At 38.8% G+C, this 17,579-nt stretch overlaps 1 pseudogene; it reads left to right on the forward strand.

The window, feature by feature from the left end:
* Positions 1 to 5,590: 5,590 nt before the first annotated feature.
* LOC134204141 (protein HIRA homolog) lies at positions 5,591 to 13,438 on the forward strand (annotated as a pseudogene).
* Positions 13,439 to 17,579: the final 4,141 nt, after the last annotated feature.

Below are 17,579 nucleotides of genomic sequence, written 5' to 3' on the forward strand. Positions count from 1 at the left end.
GATCTTTGCCGGTAAAAGTCGGGGACTTTTTGTATAATATTTTCTTTTTTAGAAGAACTGCCTTCCAGGGACGTGCTGCCGGATGCGGACGAAGAGTGCTACTTGAGGTGGCGGTGCTGGTGGTGAGACGAGAATTCTTTGGCAGGATTGCCCGATGCCACAACGTTATCGTCTTTTTCGAAGTCGATCTACAAAACGATACACTCACTTCCAATCACACTGTTCCGAAGATTTGCGCTTTTTAAACTTATTATTAAATTTTCAAATAAATACCTGTATCTATCTGATGAGGTGAGGAAGGAAGATAAACATTCTCCTTTTTTCCAATCTTTCACTGACAGATAGTCGATTGCTGCCAGTTGCATTATTGCTAGTGAGTGTGATGGGCCAAACCAGAGACGTTGTTTATATTAGGGATCCTATAATGAGAGATATGCGAAAGCGGCCATTGTAAGCCAATCGAGCATTGAGTACTGTCAAAACGTGAGCCAAATAACGCGTTATTGTTGCAGATTAAGACGAGGTGAGATAGATTTTAAGAAAAGTTTCATCGAATAAACAATTTGTTTTACTTTCTGAGTAGAAGTAATATAGTTTATGATCGTGTTTCGCCTGTTTGTTTTGTACTTTTATTTTAGTGATAATGCTATTTAAACACTGTTAGTGGACAGACAAACATAATCCAAATTGTTATCAAATGCAGAGTCAATACAAGCTTCAACATTTTGCGCTGCGGCAAGTGCTGGAGCGTTTGTTAACAAAAGTAACAGCGTTGCTAAATCGTCGAAAAGTATTTGCATCTCTCATTATAGGATCCCCAGTTTATATCATATTTATTGTTGAATATGAGAAAATGGTGCTAAAGAACACAAAATATGTAGTTAGAGCAAAAGAAATTACTGCTCACACTGAGAGTCACTTCAAGTTCCAAATTTTTATGTTGCCGATCGCACAGATTGTTTTTGTCTGCTGGCCGTGAAGCCAGAATTGCTTTTATTTCTCCGCGTGTCTCTATATAATACCATCGTCTCTGGTTAGAAGCTACTTGATTGTTATTATGTTAGGAATGCCAATCGCATACTTTATATAGTAAGAATTTGCTCAAAACTTACTTGTTCTGTTGATTTTAGAACAGTGCTCCAGACAAAATTACGCTTTGACACTGACTAATAAACAATGAAATATTAAACTAACCCGTCGGAATCCTTTTCCAAATTCAGCTCTTGATAGACTTAGTATCCGTTGAAGGCATTTGTCGATCATTTTAGACAATTCAATTTTAGTCAGTGTCAAGTTTCGGTTCCTTGTTTGCCTTATGAATTGTCGCGTCCACCAGCATTGGGAGTTCTTTAAATGTTACCTTCTAGACCGGATTGAAGTGGTTCCGGAAGTGAATAGCTTTACATCCGGGAGCTCGAAACCGGCAGAAAAGTCACTCTGTGGCCTGTAGAATGTATTATATTCCTGATTATTTTGAAACATTTGAATAATGGTGGGTAGAAATAACTAAAAGAGAATCAAAATTGCTGAGAATCTTCTGAAAACAAAATTATAGCACAAACTTTGTAGGTATAAGGCGGAATAAATGCACTCACCAACTTATCGAAAACAAGTCAAACATTTCCTGACCGTTCCATCGTCGTTGGCGTTACTAGTAGCTCTTCTCGTGGATCTGAATCACTGCCTTCCGAGATAACATGTGCATAATTACTCCCCTTCCAGATTTATCCACTCGTTGTGCGATGTGTGCTGATTTGAAGGCAAAATAAGGGTGCGATCCCAGCCTTTACAAGGTTTTCTCCGATGCATGCCTGAAAATGTGGTCACAATAAACAATAGCATATTTCAATCAAACTTACCTACTCTATAGCTCCATATCCGGAGAAGATTCAAACGCCATCTGTCGTATACGACGGTCTCTATAGAGACGCTAGCCTCGCTCTAATCCAAAACAATTATTCCAGGAAACTACAGCAGGTCCATATATGATCTTCCGTGTCCGTGTCAAGCATCCCATGCATTGTCGATAACAGGTGATAACGAGTCTCTGTCGTAGCAGGGCAAAAAAGCAACACGCTCGTCAGGTCTGAAGGCGAAACAATGATTGAAAAGTTGACTATTTTATCTCAACAGCAGAAACGAAAACTGTGGTGGAATTTTAACATCGGAGATCAACATATTTGAATCTCGAGTTGAGGTTTCTGAAACTGAAGCAATCAGCAAATCCCTTCAACATATTACCTGTATTCAGCCTATATCCGTAGGTTGTTCAAAATCGCGGCACTACATGTATCGTATAATATATTTATTTGCCAATAATACCTATTTTATTTACGTCAAAAACTATCTGCCTGGTGCGGTTTCAGATTGCGATTCATTCACTCTGATTGTAGCCAAAACATATCAGAGGTAAACAAAATGAAAATGACAACTGTGTCAAACTGACGTGGTTCGAATTGAGGGCTCTCAATGGTCGAGTGATTGAATAATTGTAATCCGTCACTCCCAGGGGTATATAGTGGTGCCCGGAAAATGGCCACCCTCCGTCTATGTATTCGTCAATGCTACCGCCACGACTACGCACGGAAAAATAATTCTTCCGCAAACTTATTGCAAAATTTTCGGCTATCGAATTTTTATCATTGGATGATATGAGAGTACAGTGTATGTGGAATTGGGAAATAATTTTATCGTCGAGAATACATTTCGTTTCATAGTTATATTGTATAGACTATATCTGTTATCAACCAATAATTGTCCATTATCTTTTCTTCTAAAGAAAATTAAGCACGAGTGTAATAAATTATAAAGAAACAGTAATTTGAAATTATTAAATGGTGTCGTAGGTTAAAAGGTTTGTATAATATTATTGATAGACAAACGTATGTCTTACTTTACATCGACAACTATATAATTAGGAACAATATCACATAGTTCATATGCATAGTAACAACATCACAGCATATTGTTTTTAATTATGCGGGTGGTTTTCTACCCGCCGCCGACATCATCCAGGCGATATGGTATATGCGCAAAAAGCCAGCAGGAAATTTGTATGGCAAAAGGTGAGGCGAAAGGCATCTAACGGGATTTTTGAGAGTAGGAACATTCTCGAGAAAACTATTAGGAATTAGTTATGTTGGAAGGTATCGCCTACGCCTACCAAATACTTTTACGATTAGGTGTAAAATTCGAGAAATTGAACCTTATACTAAGGACACTGTGGTACTTGTACCATGGTACAAGAACAGATATTATTAGAGATTGAATGAATTTCAAAATTCTTAAATGTCCATGGTATTTTAAAAAGATATTTTAGTTACTAGATAAAGATTGTCGCGTCGTCGCTGTCCGGAACATCTTTTGCTGGCGAGGATAGGGAGCCAAATGTCAAAGCATGAAAATCCATAGATTTGATAGCCTGGTACCCAAATGTGCCGGACAGCAGAACAAAGGAATCGAAGGACAATCTTATCTAGTAACTAAAATATCTTTATTTACACCAGTGTGCATTAGTATTAATACCATTTTGCCTATACTTTCCGTGGAGATTTTTTCGATATCATCTTTCTGCTTCTTCTTCTTCTTCTTCGTGCAACATCAAAGCGCCAATCGACGTTTAAATTGTCGGTCGATGAAAGAGTGAAACTACGTTCAGACTACGTTCAGATTATGAGCTATATCACTTGATATAGAGCATCTTGAGGCTAAACGTGCTATTTGAAATAATGCATATGGCATTCATGTCAAGATACGTTCAGATTATGAGCTATATCACTTGATATAGCGAATCTTGACATGAGATGCCATATGCATTATTTCAGTGAAACTAGATAACTGATGTCAAGATGCTCTATATCAGGAATAGCTCATAATTGAACGTACTTCTAGAACGTACTCAGACGGTGATAGCTATACATACTTGAAGATAATCTTGACATCAGTTATTACTAATTTTCGAACTGTCACTTTTAAGTTTAATTCTCCAAAATGAGACATACCCTAAAGATATATACACTGATAAAAAATAGTAGAATAAACACCAGTCCTGTTTAGGTTTACATGCACGATAATAGTAAACACAACCAACATATCTTCATGAATTACACATTATTGTCCGCATTACTATATGGCCTGTCATTCTTAAAGTACCTATCTCCATGGTAAATTCAACTGTGCCTCTGTACCACTTCGACCACGGAATGTTTTGACGTCTTTCTTGCCGCCATTCTTTTCACGTCCAGCGCGCAACGAAAATTAGTCTGTTATTGTTGTTCAAGTTTTCAATTTTTTTCGTTTCATTACATTAAATATTTTGATAAAGGCATTTTTGTATCACATAATGAGTAAGAACATTAATCTTATACTAATGACACACTGGTGGTATTCGTACCATGGTACAAGTTGTACCACTTAGTGTCACCCGTACCATGCTGGTACAACGTGGAAAACCATGGTACAATATGTTAGGGTATATAATCGTACATGTACCATCAGTGTGTCTTTAGTATTAATTCTAATTGTAGAGCAATATTATTGAGAAATTTTACAGCTATCACAAACTCTGAGTGATCGATGTTATTAGGGCACGAGAGGGTTCCTAGATCGAGTTACACATTCTTATCCGCTGCGTTTGCTGTCCCGTACCATATTCCGCGCCAGATTCTGGCTACAAATTGTGAAGAATATTGACGACAGAAATCCATCAATAACGGATATATGGCGAGAATTGGACTGGAATTGACTGGAATGAATTTGGAAGACTCAAAATAAGCTAGCTATGCTAACCAGAAAATCATGTGTTTTTATCTTCATGTCACTTGCTGTTATTTATGTAATTAAAAATTAACATGTCGTAACTTTTGCACAATGAAGTGAGGGGAAAAATGACAACAGTGGAGAAAATACTGTAAATAAATATGCTTGATTAAGTAAATGGGTTGATCTTTTTTATTCACGATATACCGAATCACAATAAAACTACCATAATGAAAAGAATCAGAACATGTTCAAATTTACTATGTTTCGAATTCACGTACGCATAGTAGCAATGATAAGAACATGGTAAAATCTGCCAGACGTCATCGCTCAAGAAAGCATAGTAAAATTTACCGCGCTTTATAGTTATTCTGAAAACTATTTGCGTTGTACCGAAATCAAATGGTAAAATGTATTTACTGTTACCTTCGATATGGTAGGCGTTACCATATACCATTTCTTCCAGAGTTCAGCTGAAACCTCTGAAATAATCCGTGTTTCAATGCAAACAGCAATATTCGCGATCGGTAGTGATGCTCTAAAACCTCAATACGCAATTTATGATGGTTTCTGATTTGGCGTGCACAATGCCCGCTAGCACCAACTCTGTTTATGGCGCACTTCGGCGTTTTACTTCTCTCGTTATTTGCGGATCGCGGAGTGTTTGCTCTAGATTGCAAAACATTTTTTGATAAATTCGTATTAAATTTCGATTAAATGCCTCGCAAAACTAGTTAAACTTGTTCAGCAACAAGTGCATCATATTGTTAAGAAAGAAATGTGAAGTGAAGTACGATTTGTTGGAAAAATTGATTAAAATTCGCGAACTGACATGAAAATTTTGCAACCAGCCTGGGTCTATCACGATGGTAAATATTCAACGAAGGTAGGGTAGATGATCAGCTATGATCGCAGTTCTCGCTTGCTCAGGTCTAACCATTTTTTATAAGTTATTGTTATTGTGTGTTATATTAAAATTTTGTGTCCGATACCAGATGGTTACATTTGTATGCTTTTCTTGTCAGGTAAAATGATTTGATTAAAATTTTCAACAGATGATTCGTTTCTGAAAACCTTTAAGTAGATACCATGTGTTAATGGTCCCAAATGTCTGCATAAATTGTAAACGCAAACAAAGATTGCGCAAAATATAATTATGATGACTGATGCTTCCCTAGCCTATTATTAAAGTTCGATTTTAATGAGGATTTACTTTCAGAAAAGAATATTTTCCATCGATATCCATCCTGGTGGGAAAAATTTGCCACAGGTGGGCAGGAAATGATTCCGGCCGGCGTGATCTGAACTTGGTACCGGTGATCAGGAGGTGAGAAAAATAAGAATGTTCCGCGGATGCTCGTCAGATGGACAACCATCTGGCGTGCGTGAACTGTGTTCGAGGAGTGGCAGCGGAACCATGTTGCATCCTGCGCGGACGATAAATTGATAATGATCTGGAAGAAGAGTGCCGGTGGAGGGAGCTCATTCGGATCCGCCAAGACGTGGAGCATTGGAGGTGTATTGCCACACTCCGGGGTCACTGGGGATGTTCTCGATTTGGCGTGGTCCCTGCAGGATCAGTAATTGCCAGTAGCAGCGTTGAAATACGTCATCATTTGGGACGCGAAAGAATTTCCGTCGATTGTACAGGTGATGAAGGGTCACACTTGGTGAAAGGAGTTGCGTGGGATCCGGTTGGAAAGTTTAGATTAGAGCGATGACAAAACATTGAAAATTTGGAAGACATCGAATTTACATTATTTAAGACGGTAACGGAGCCGTTCGAAGAATGCGGAGGAACAACGCATATTCTGCGATTGTCTTGGTCCCCTGATGGCCAGTATTTGATCGGCTCACGCCATGAACGGAGGAGGTCCTACAGCACAAATCATCGAGAGAGATGGTTGAAGTGCGACAAAGATTTCGTAGGTCTCTGGAAAGCGGTCACCTGTGTGAGGTTCCACAACGCACACAAAGAATGACCGAAGACTAATAAATCTCAGCAGTATTGTTGTTTGGCCGTTGGATCTAGGGACAAGAGTTTGTCCGTTTGGTTGACAGCTCTACAACGTCCTCTGTGGTTATTCATGATCTCTTCCAAGATTCGATCCTGGATTTAAGGAGTCACAATGGATACATTCTTCTGGCTTGTAAGGAGACGGCCACGTGGCATGCCTACAGTTCAGTGCCGAAGAGTTAGGGACACCTTTATCCGACGATGATCGGAACAGTTTGTACCATCGAATGTATGGCAAGAACATCACGTTGGATATGAATGGTCAAACTGGAAAAGATTCTCTAATTGAGAATGCCGAGCTGCTGAGTGCATCTCAAAGCAAGTTGACTGCCCCGACATTGATACCTCAGCCACCGCAAAGTACATCACCGCAAGCTGCCCCTAAAATAAGCTCAATCGCTCTCCCTCGTCGTCACCGGTGGAATTCAATCGTCTGCTAGTCAAGACAGCCAACGGCCAATTCTGAAGCAAATCGAAACCAAGACAGCTGATGGCAAACGACGGATTACGCCCATGTTCATACCTCTGAACGATGAATCGGATGTGCCGACCTCCGAAGGGGCCAATTTTCCAGTAGCACTGCCAGTAAAGCAGCATCGTGACCGTCGAAAAAGCGCCCGAATCTGTAACGTCTATCTCTGTCGCCACAAACGGAATAGGCAACGAAAACCTGGCGGCCCAGACTGAAGCTGGACAGTCGATTGAAAGTGAGTAAACAAGATCCGCCACCTGGCCGTGCTGTACTGCCATCGGATCCTGCGACCAAATCGCTTTGCATAGTCCGGAGAAGCTTCGACCATTCAGCCAGTTTGTCGGGAAAGCGTCCCCGCTACAAGGGGCGGTATCAAAGCCATAGGAGATTATCGAATACAGGTTACGAACGGAGCCGTGAAACTGGAGGTCCGTTGGGGAAAGTGTTGGTCAACTTGATGAGTCTTCCCGAGCGGACAAAAACTGTGGAAACGGTGATCGGATCGCCGGTATGCAGTTTGTGAGGAAGAGATTCGTGCTGCTGTGCAGCATGGATGGCAGCATAAGGTTTCTGGACATACAGAACGGATTCCAATATGCCGGTTATGAGTTTACCAGCCCGGTGATTCATAGTACGTTTGTAAGTAGATGAAATATTCGCACATTCTTCTATCATTTTTTAAATCCTAATTTTGTTATTTTTAATCTGGTATTATAGTGACGTAGATTTTAAACAAGATTCAAACGTTTGTTCATCGATACACCCCGCAAACCATCACTAAGATAGGTAGCGGAAGCCTCGGCTACCTGTTGGTGGTAGGATTGCGGGAGGTATCAGATTGACAAATCGACGTTTGAATCTTTGTTTAAAATCACATACGTCCTTTGAATAAGTAATCTAGATATATATTTCAAAATTTAATTTCTGATTCATTTTCCCAAGTTTTTTAAAATTAGTTGCACAGAATTAATAATCGATGTTTTTCAGAGTGCTGATTGTCGATTAGGCGCAGTTTTAACCGAGAATTGTACGCTACGTGTATGGGATCTGAACGAGCAAAGTATCTTCCTCAGTAGTAGTTGCCTGGACATTATGGGAACAAGTGAATATAGAGAATCGATGTCTGTTATTCAATCATAAATCTTAACTTTTCATTTACAGGCTATGCGACGCTTTTACGTCTCAGATCAGGGATTCCGTTTGTCATCTTGTCCAATGGCATCATTTTCATACAGCAAAAGTGGAAAGCTGGCTAATAACCAACTCCGCAGATCCCATAATGCGCCATGGTCTAATGACAACCAAAGTGGGGTCCATTGTACGCAACTTAAAGACATTCCCATTACTACGGTTCAATCGTTCTCTAATTTCCAACTAATTCCGATCTTTCATGGAAAAGTAAGTTTGCTTTAAGTTCAAAGACCATTATTATTTCAATTTTGCAGTTCGAATACAACCTGGCAGAACGAGGCAATTCTCTCGTTTGTGGAGAACAGATCAAAATTGCCGAAACTATTCAATCGTCAACGGAAGTGAAACACTGGTACCTAGTTGGGCTTCCAGCTGGCCCAGCACGGCACGGAAGAAAGATTGACAGGTGCTGGATAACCATTTGGGCCCCTTTCCGATCCGCTTCGACTAGTGCTTCCGAGTCTTCTATTCTGGTATCTCCAAGCACGCACTGCTGAGGAAATTCTTCTGAGCTCAAAACGCAACCCAAATGGCAGCGAATATATATGGAGGTGCGGATTAACCCAAGCGGAACAGCGGTTGAAAGGTCCACTGCCGCAGCAGTGCAGCATTGACGAGGAGATGCGTCCGATCGGGGAGAGGCGCCGGTCGAAAAGCTACAGCCCCTGTAAGACCATTTTATTGTTACACTGTAATAGATATCGCAATGGGCGGAGCTACTGTTTATTGAAAAGGGTTGGTTGACTCTACGACAATCCGACAGCCTTTATTTTTCGTTGTAGTAGACTTCTTTTTCGTGTCATTCACACGGCCAATTTTCATGCTGCTACTTAAACTGATTGTGTTTCCCTTTTTCAAACAGAATTAACTAAGTATCAACATATGTATTGCGAATTGACTTATTGTTTTTTTATCTTTCGATTGTTTGGAAGGCTCATTTGCCGTGAAACGTTACGCAGCCGAAATCAAGTTTAATAATACATTTTGATTCTTATACATAATGATAGTTTGAGGAATAGAAAAACTCGCGGTTTAGTCTAGGTTAGGAATACAATACAGTAGGATAGGAAGGGAATTTAGGGTACTTAATTAATTACAATGCTGATGTTCACCTAGATGACATCCTTGGCGATGTTTCACATCTGTGACGAGATAAACAAAAATTTTCTCGGGAGACTACGGCGAGAGGAAGGAAAACATACTTAAGGGAATACAACGGCGAAGGGGATGAGAGGACAATGGTTACAGCCTAACATCATCGACCTTAAAAAATAGTGGACAAGGGACGTATTATATTTTCCAAGGAACTTCTATTCCACATCTCGATGTATACTTGAGTCAATGGTCCTTTTATTAGCGACTCATAGAGGATCGACTGTATTACAGACCCTTTTTGGAGCTCGGATCTTGTGATCTATCCAATGAACCAACTTATGAATGGTGTATGATATGATATCGCAGTAGGTCCATTGAGTTGACTTCAATCATTATTCATACAAGCTACTACAGATCTTTTAGGTTCACCAAAACGTCCTGAAAACCGTGACGATTGAACTACTTGATAATCCAAGTCCGTGAACACAGAACAAATCGCAGGTTAAACTCATTGTCATCCAGACCGCATCGTGCTTTCGTGCTGTGCGGTTCTTTCTCTCTTTGCGGAAGGAAGTTTTTAATACTACCCGAAGCTACCGTGCTGTGCCCTTATTCCAATCAGCGCCTAATTCCGTTCACGCAAGACAAAATGATAAATAATAGAGAGTTTTTGTCTAAAAACAACAGAAAAATATCCTTGTACTTTTCTATGGTTATGTATGCATGAAATGAAATGAAAACTAGCGTCATTTTTAGCGATTAGTAGTGAAAATTTAAACAAAATTTGTTGATCGTCACTACGAGCGCCATTTTGACTGTTTTCATTGACCCACTTGCTGAGAAAGTCTGTCATAATATTTAAGCATTTTTAAGTGAAAATTTGCCCTGGATTTCAAACACAGCAGCAAAACAAGACAAAACAGGTAACATTATAGCGGTTGTATGTAAATGCCCAGAATACCAATCCCCAGAATCAGTTCCCCAGAATGGTATTTCCCAGAATTCCATTTCCCAGAACGACCAATTCTCCAGAATGATATTCCCCAGAATGCACCATTTCACCGAAAAGAAATCCCCAGAATGACTCATTCCCCAGAAACCAAAAACCCAGAATGACCCGTTCCCCAGAAAAAGGTATCAGTCTAAGAAACTATGTTTTTCGCTGTCATTTCTATAAATTAAAAATACTAGATACTATATTTCTATGCAAAAATACTTATATTGAAGTACGCATTTGCCCGGAATAAGGCAAAACGACATATGCTGCCTTATTTTAAAGCACGCATTTGCCCGGAATGGAGCCCATTTGATATGTTTGTTAGGGCTCACATATAAGGAGGAGCATATAGTCCATTATACTCGTTGTTCATATTGGGGGAAGCCCATATGGCATAATGCCATTTGGCATAATGCCATTTGGCATAATGCCATTTGGCATAATGCCATTTGGCATAAAGCCGTTTGACATAATGACCATTTGGCATAATCGTTGAAAAGAGTAATAATGCAAAAGAGTAGATGACTCCTTCTTTAAAAGTACGCATTTGCCCGGGATCATGCAAAAAAGCAGATGACTTCTTCTTTAAAAGTATGCGTTTGCCCGGAAAAAGGCAAACGAGTAGATAACTACTTCTTCAAAAGTATGCATTTGCCAGGAAAAAAGGCAGAAGAGTAAATGACTCCTTCTTTAAAAGTACGCATTTGCCCGGGATGAAGCAAAAGAGTAGATGACTCCTTCTTTAAAAGTATGCATTTGCCCGGAATAAGGCAAAAGAGTAGATGACTCCTTCTTTAAAAGTACGCATTTGCCCGGGATGAAGCAATTACGAAGTATTTAGTCTAAGCTACGAAATGGTGCATTCTGGGGTATGGTATCCAGCTTTCCACGCTCGGTAATGGCGGCTTGTCGATGTGAAAAAATCAGGCGGTCACTGTAGCATTTGACACTAGCTGGAGGAAAGCTCATTGGCGTTCCTGGGAAAGGGGAAGGGAAAAAAGGCCTTTTCGCCGGTGAGTTTTCCTCCAGCTAGTGTCAAATGCTACAGTGATCGATTGATTTTTTCACACCGACAAGCCGCCATTGCCGAGCGTGGAAAGCTGGATTCTGGGGAATGTCTTTCGGGGGATGGAGGCATTCTGGGAAATGTCTTTCGGGGGATAGGGGCATTCTGGGGAATGTCTTTCTGGGGAGTAGTGCATTCAGGGGAATTAATTTCTGGGGAATCACTTTCTGGGCAATGGGTTTCTGGGGTATGACATACAATCATTATAGCGTATTACCAAATTGTTGTCTGTATTTTTCCGATAGAAAATGCTAAAAAGTGAAAAATATCTTGACCGGAATAAGGGTACATCTAAATATACTCGTTCCTTATTCCGTTCATTGGGTTTAGAGGATGGATTCCAAAAATTCCGTGTTTGAGAATATAATCTATGAGCAAGCCATGAATGAAGCCATATGAATGGTTAACATTTGAAATTCTATTCCGCAAGCAGGCAGACCGAAAGGAATTCCGTTAACGACTCTACGCGAAAAGGTTATGGCACCTTTTTCAACTCGTGCCGGGAAAATACAGTTTGTTTAGTGAATGATTTATTGATGATTTATAAAGTGAATGCCGGACAATGTTAAGAAAGGGTTTCCGAAGAATACGGACAGTTTTAAACAGCACAATCCATTTAATTGTGGCGTTCTTGTTTAGAAGCTTGCGGAAAATCTTGGCGAATTTCTATAAAAAATACTATAAAATACTGCCCTCTCTGAGCTGCGAATAAGATTATGTTTTACCTAAATCCGTGAATACTTCGTACAAGAAGGATTATCCGGTACTTTAAAGAACCGGAACTTTATAGAATATTCAATTTGAACGAAACAGTGGTACGAACAATTCCAAACAAAAAAACATTGTTTTGGAAGGTTAAGGTCAGAATTAAAAGCCTAGTATCCAAGCTCTAGTCAAAATTACGTTGAGGATAAGGTGTAAAACTCCGATAAGGAATCGTATCTGTCCTTTTCTGTGGTACCTAATGCAACTGGGCAGCTAGCATCAATGTTCATGTTGAATATATCTCGAATGGTAAGTGAAACAAATGAAAAAACAGTCAACTTGGCTATACTAAGGAAATATCATTCATTGTATTTTAAATTTGGAAGGAAATTACATTTTAAGCTTTTTATTTGCAATATTATAATAAATGAAAAGATGGATTTGTGAAAAAATGATACCTGGTATTAGCATCTTCAAGAAATCAAATGTTTTTTGGGTGATTGGAATTAGGAACACGAATGAACGGAATTAGGAACAATGCCATTTCAGATGATTGGAATTAGGACCACATAATTGGTCAATTTTGTTTTCACTATTGGAGCCTTAGTCTATGAATGCAGCCCAAAATTGTACATAGAAAATGACACTATGTAGCGAAATTGCAGCTTCAAAATACTAAACGGCTAAGTTTTAGAGTTTTAGACACAGCACATTGTCTTAGGTGAACGGAATAAGGGCACAGCACGGTATTTTAATTTCAACGGTGCTTCTTAGCGCTATTTGTACCCACTGATCCCGTTACGATCTTTGCAAGGACCCGTGCCTTCGTTTTACGTTGGACCCGTTTGCGGAAGTAAAATTCCGACAAGCGGTGGTAATCCTGTAGGGACACCGTTCTGGGAAAAAACCTCTTAGAAGGTCACGTCTCCACGCTCAGTTATGAGCATTAATAAAAACAAGAGGAAGGGGGAGTCTCTGAATTCTCCACTTCCCTCAAAGAAACAAGGTTTCAAGACCGTCCTGCCAAAGCGCGGAAAAAATAGAAGGAAGCTGGAGAATTCAGATATTCCTTCTAACTCTAATATCGGAAATAATTCTTCTCCAATCGAACTGAGCAATCAGTTCGATTTGATTAATGATGAAATTGAGCAAATCGAATCTACCTTTAGCCCAGGTGATTGGATTCATGCGAAGAAACAACGGATTCCGCCAATTGTGGTATCTGTTGTCGAGTTTTCTGGCTTTCGGAATGAAATCTTGAGTAACCGTCAGGGGATCAAGGTTTCATTTCAGATTGCTAGGAAGGGTGACTGCCGCGTTTTGCCGGGATCCTTTGACGATCGCAAACGTCTTCTTCATTTAACTGAGAAGCGCCATAAATTCTTCACATACGACGACAAAACTGAGCGATTGTTCAAAGTCGTCTTGAAAGGTCTCCCCAGTGATGACAAATCACTGGATGAGATTAAATTGAAATTTCTCAATTACTTGGATTTTCACCAGTCCAAGTAATTAAGATGAAAAGAAATCCCACTCTGGTACTTCCCAGAGGGCATTTCTCAAGAATTTTATTTAGTTCATTTTAACAAAAGTGAACTAAATAATATGAAAAGTTTGGAAAAGGCCTGTATTATGTCCCATGTCCGTGTTACATGGGAACATTTCCGCAGGCCTGGGGGAAATTTCCAAAACCCCACCCAGTGCCGTAAGTGCCAAAAGTGGGGTCATGGAACCAAACATTGTCACATGGATGCTAAATGCATGATTTGTGGTGGAACCTCTCACGCCAAGGACGCATGTCCTGTGAGAGAAGATTCCAATAAATTTAAATGTGCAAATTGTGGGGGCAATCATAAATCCAATTTCTGGGAAAGTTTTGAATTCCCGTGCAAAATTGATGACGGGAAATTCCAATCGGATCCCAGATTCGACGGGTAGAAATTTTTCAAACGCTCAAATTTCGAAACCGGTTACCGGTCGAGCAATTCATACCCACCACAATTCACAAACAAATTTTGCCGCTCGTCAACGGGTAGCAAGCACTTCAGTAAATTCCAATTTTTCGAATGTACCTACGTATGCAAACATCGCTGCTGGTAGACAAAATTTCTGTTCTCAAAATGAGGTTTATACCCATGTCTGCTTCCGATTTTGATTTTTTAACTGAACAATTGCATCACATGATTGATGCAATGTTCAAAGCAAATACCATATCAGAAGCTGTTCAGGTTGGTATAAAGTACACACAAATTTTTTTTATCGGACTCCGTTTTAATGGATCTAAATAATTGTGTGAAAGTTCTAAATTGGAATGCCCGCTCTCTAAAGGGTAAGGAAGATGAATTATTCAACTTCCTAACAGTTCATAATGTGCATATTGCCATTATAACAGAAACTTATTTAAAACCAGGACTCTCCATTAAAAGAGATCCAAATTATTTTATCTACAGAAATGATCGTCTTGACAGCACCTGTGGTGGGGTCGCCATTGTCATTAATAGACGTATCAAACATAAATTATTTTCTTCGTTTGAAACCAAAGTTTTTGAAACCTTGGGAGTTTCTGTTGAAACAAATTTTGGTCAATTTTCCTTCATTGCAGCCTATTTGCCTTTTCAATGCAATGGGCAGCAAAAGAATTTGTTGAAAGCTGATCTTCAAATTCTGACTCGCAACAAATCAAAATTCTTCGTAATTGGTGACTTCAATGCCAAACACCGTTCATGGAATAATGCTCAAAGCAATCCCAACGGCAACATTCTATTTGAAGATTGTTCTGCGGGATATTATACTATTCAATATCCCAATGGCCCAACATGTTTTTCATCCACTCGAAATCCTTCGACAATTGATTTGGTTTTAACGGATTCAAGTCAGCTGTGTGGCCAATTGGTAACTCATGCTGACTTTGACTCTGATCACCTTCCTGTGACATTTGAAATCTCACAAGAAGCCATTTATAATCCAATCAGCTGTATTTTCAATAATCATAGTGCTGATTGGGATTTATATAAAACGTATATCGATAGGAATTTTGATGTTGATATTCCTCTCGAAACCAAAAGTGATATTGATAATGCTCTCGTATCTTTGACAAATTTAATTGTCGAAGCCAGAGGCATTGCAATTCCTAAATGTGAAATTAAATTCAACTCCATTATTATTGACGACGATCTTCAGCTACTGATCCGTCTTAAAAATGTGAGGCGAAGGCAATACTAAAAAAAACTTGCGATTCCGCGTTGAAAGTTATTTGGCGAGATTTACAAAATGAAATTAAAAAACGTTTCGCTATTCTTGAGAAATACCAACTTTGAGAATAATGTCTCGAAGTTGGATCCCAGTTCGAAACCCTTTGGAAATTAACAAAAATTCTTAAAAAACCTCAAAAGCCAATTCCAGCGCTTAAAGAGGGAAATAAAATTTTATTAACAAATGGCGAAAAGGCTCAAAAACTTGCTCAGCAGTTCGAGAGTGCCCATAATTTTAGTCTAGGTCTCACTAGTCCAATTGAGGATCAGGTTACACGGAGCTTCGAAGACATTCTCAATCAAGAGAATGTTTTTGACCCTTCGTTGGGAACTAATTTGGATGAAGTGAGATCTATTACTAGAAAATTTAAAAATATGAAAGCCCCGGGTGATGATGGTATTTTCTACATACTTATCAGAAAACTTCCTGAGAGCTCTTTATCCTTTTTGGTTAATTTATTTAACAAATGTTTTCAATTGGCATACTTTCCAGATAAATGGAAAAACGCCAAAGTTGTTCCAATTTTGAAGCCGGACAAAAATCCAGCTGAGGCTTCTAATTATCGCCCAATCAGTTTGCTTTCTTCAATAAGCAAACTGTTTGAAAAGATTATTTTAAATAGAATGATGGTTCATATTAATGACAATTCTATTTTTGCTGATGAGCAATTTGGTTTCCGCCATGGGCATTCAACCACTCATCAGTTATTAAGAGTTACGAACTTAATTCAACTCAACAAATCTGAAGGATATTCGACTGGAGTTGCTCTTCTTGATATGGAGAAAGCATTTGACAGTGTTTGGCATGCAGGTTTGATTGTAAAATTGAATTTTCCTCTGTACATTATTGAACTGATCCAAAATTATTTATCAGATCGTTTCACTGCAGGTAAAACTATCAGAATACTAAATCTGATAGATTACCTGTAAGAGCTGGTGTTCCCAAGGCAGCATACTGGGGCCCATTTTGTATAACATTTTTACTTCTGACTTACCTGATTTACCACCAGAGTGTCAAAAATCTTTGTTTGCAGATGACACAGGTCTCTCAGCCAAAGGGCGAAGCCTTCGTGTCATTTGTAGTAGATTGCAAAAAGTTTGATATTTTCTCCACTTACTTGCAAAATGGAAAATTTCCTGAATGCTTCCAAAACTCAGCTTATAATTTTCCCACATAAGCCGAGAGCTTCTTATTTGAAACCTTCTAGCAGACATATTGGGTTCCAATTAATTGGTCTAGCGAAGCTAAATATTTAGGACTTCTGCTAGATCAAAAATTAACTTTTAAAAATCACATTGAAGGCCTTCAAGCCAAATGTAACAAATATATTAAGTGTCTATATCCACTTATAAACAGAAAATCAAAACTTTGTCTTAAGAACAAACTTTTGATTTACAAACAAATTTTTAGACCTGCCATGTTGTATGCTGTGCCAATATGGACTAGTTGCTGCAATACCAGAAAGAAGGCACTCCAGAGGATTCAAAATGAAATTTTGAAAATGATTCTGAAGTTGCCTCCGTGGTATAGTACCAATGAACTTCATAGAATTTTTAATATTGAGACATTGCAACAAATGTCCAACAAAATAATTTCCAATTTTAGACAAAAATAGTTGCAATCTTCTATTGCAACGATTAACTCCTTGTACCCTTAGTATAAAATAGGTTAAGATTAGTTTAAGTTGAAAACATTGTAATTCCAACATGGTTCAATTCAACCAGAGGAAAAATTCTAACTGCCAGAGGCAATTGAAATGTATTAATAATAACTAAAAATATAAAATAGAAAATAAGGATGATAGTGTTAAGAAAACACGGAACACCTAGTCTAAGAGATGAATGCATGTATTAGATAATTAGCAAATAAAATTAGATAAAAAAAAATAAATAAAAATACTCGTTGTCATTGTGCATCTTGACTCAAGATCATTTTGAAGCACTCTGGACATTGGATTTCATGTTCATGGAAATTACGATCATATGCTTGTTACACCGAATTGGGTAAATACCGACGATGAGGACAT

Source organism: Armigeres subalbatus, unplaced genomic scaffold, assembly GCF_024139115.2.
Source record: "Armigeres subalbatus isolate Guangzhou_Male unplaced genomic scaffold, GZ_Asu_2 Contig421, whole genome shotgun sequence".
NCBI lineage: Eukaryota > Metazoa > Arthropoda > Insecta > Diptera > Culicidae > Armigeres > Armigeres subalbatus.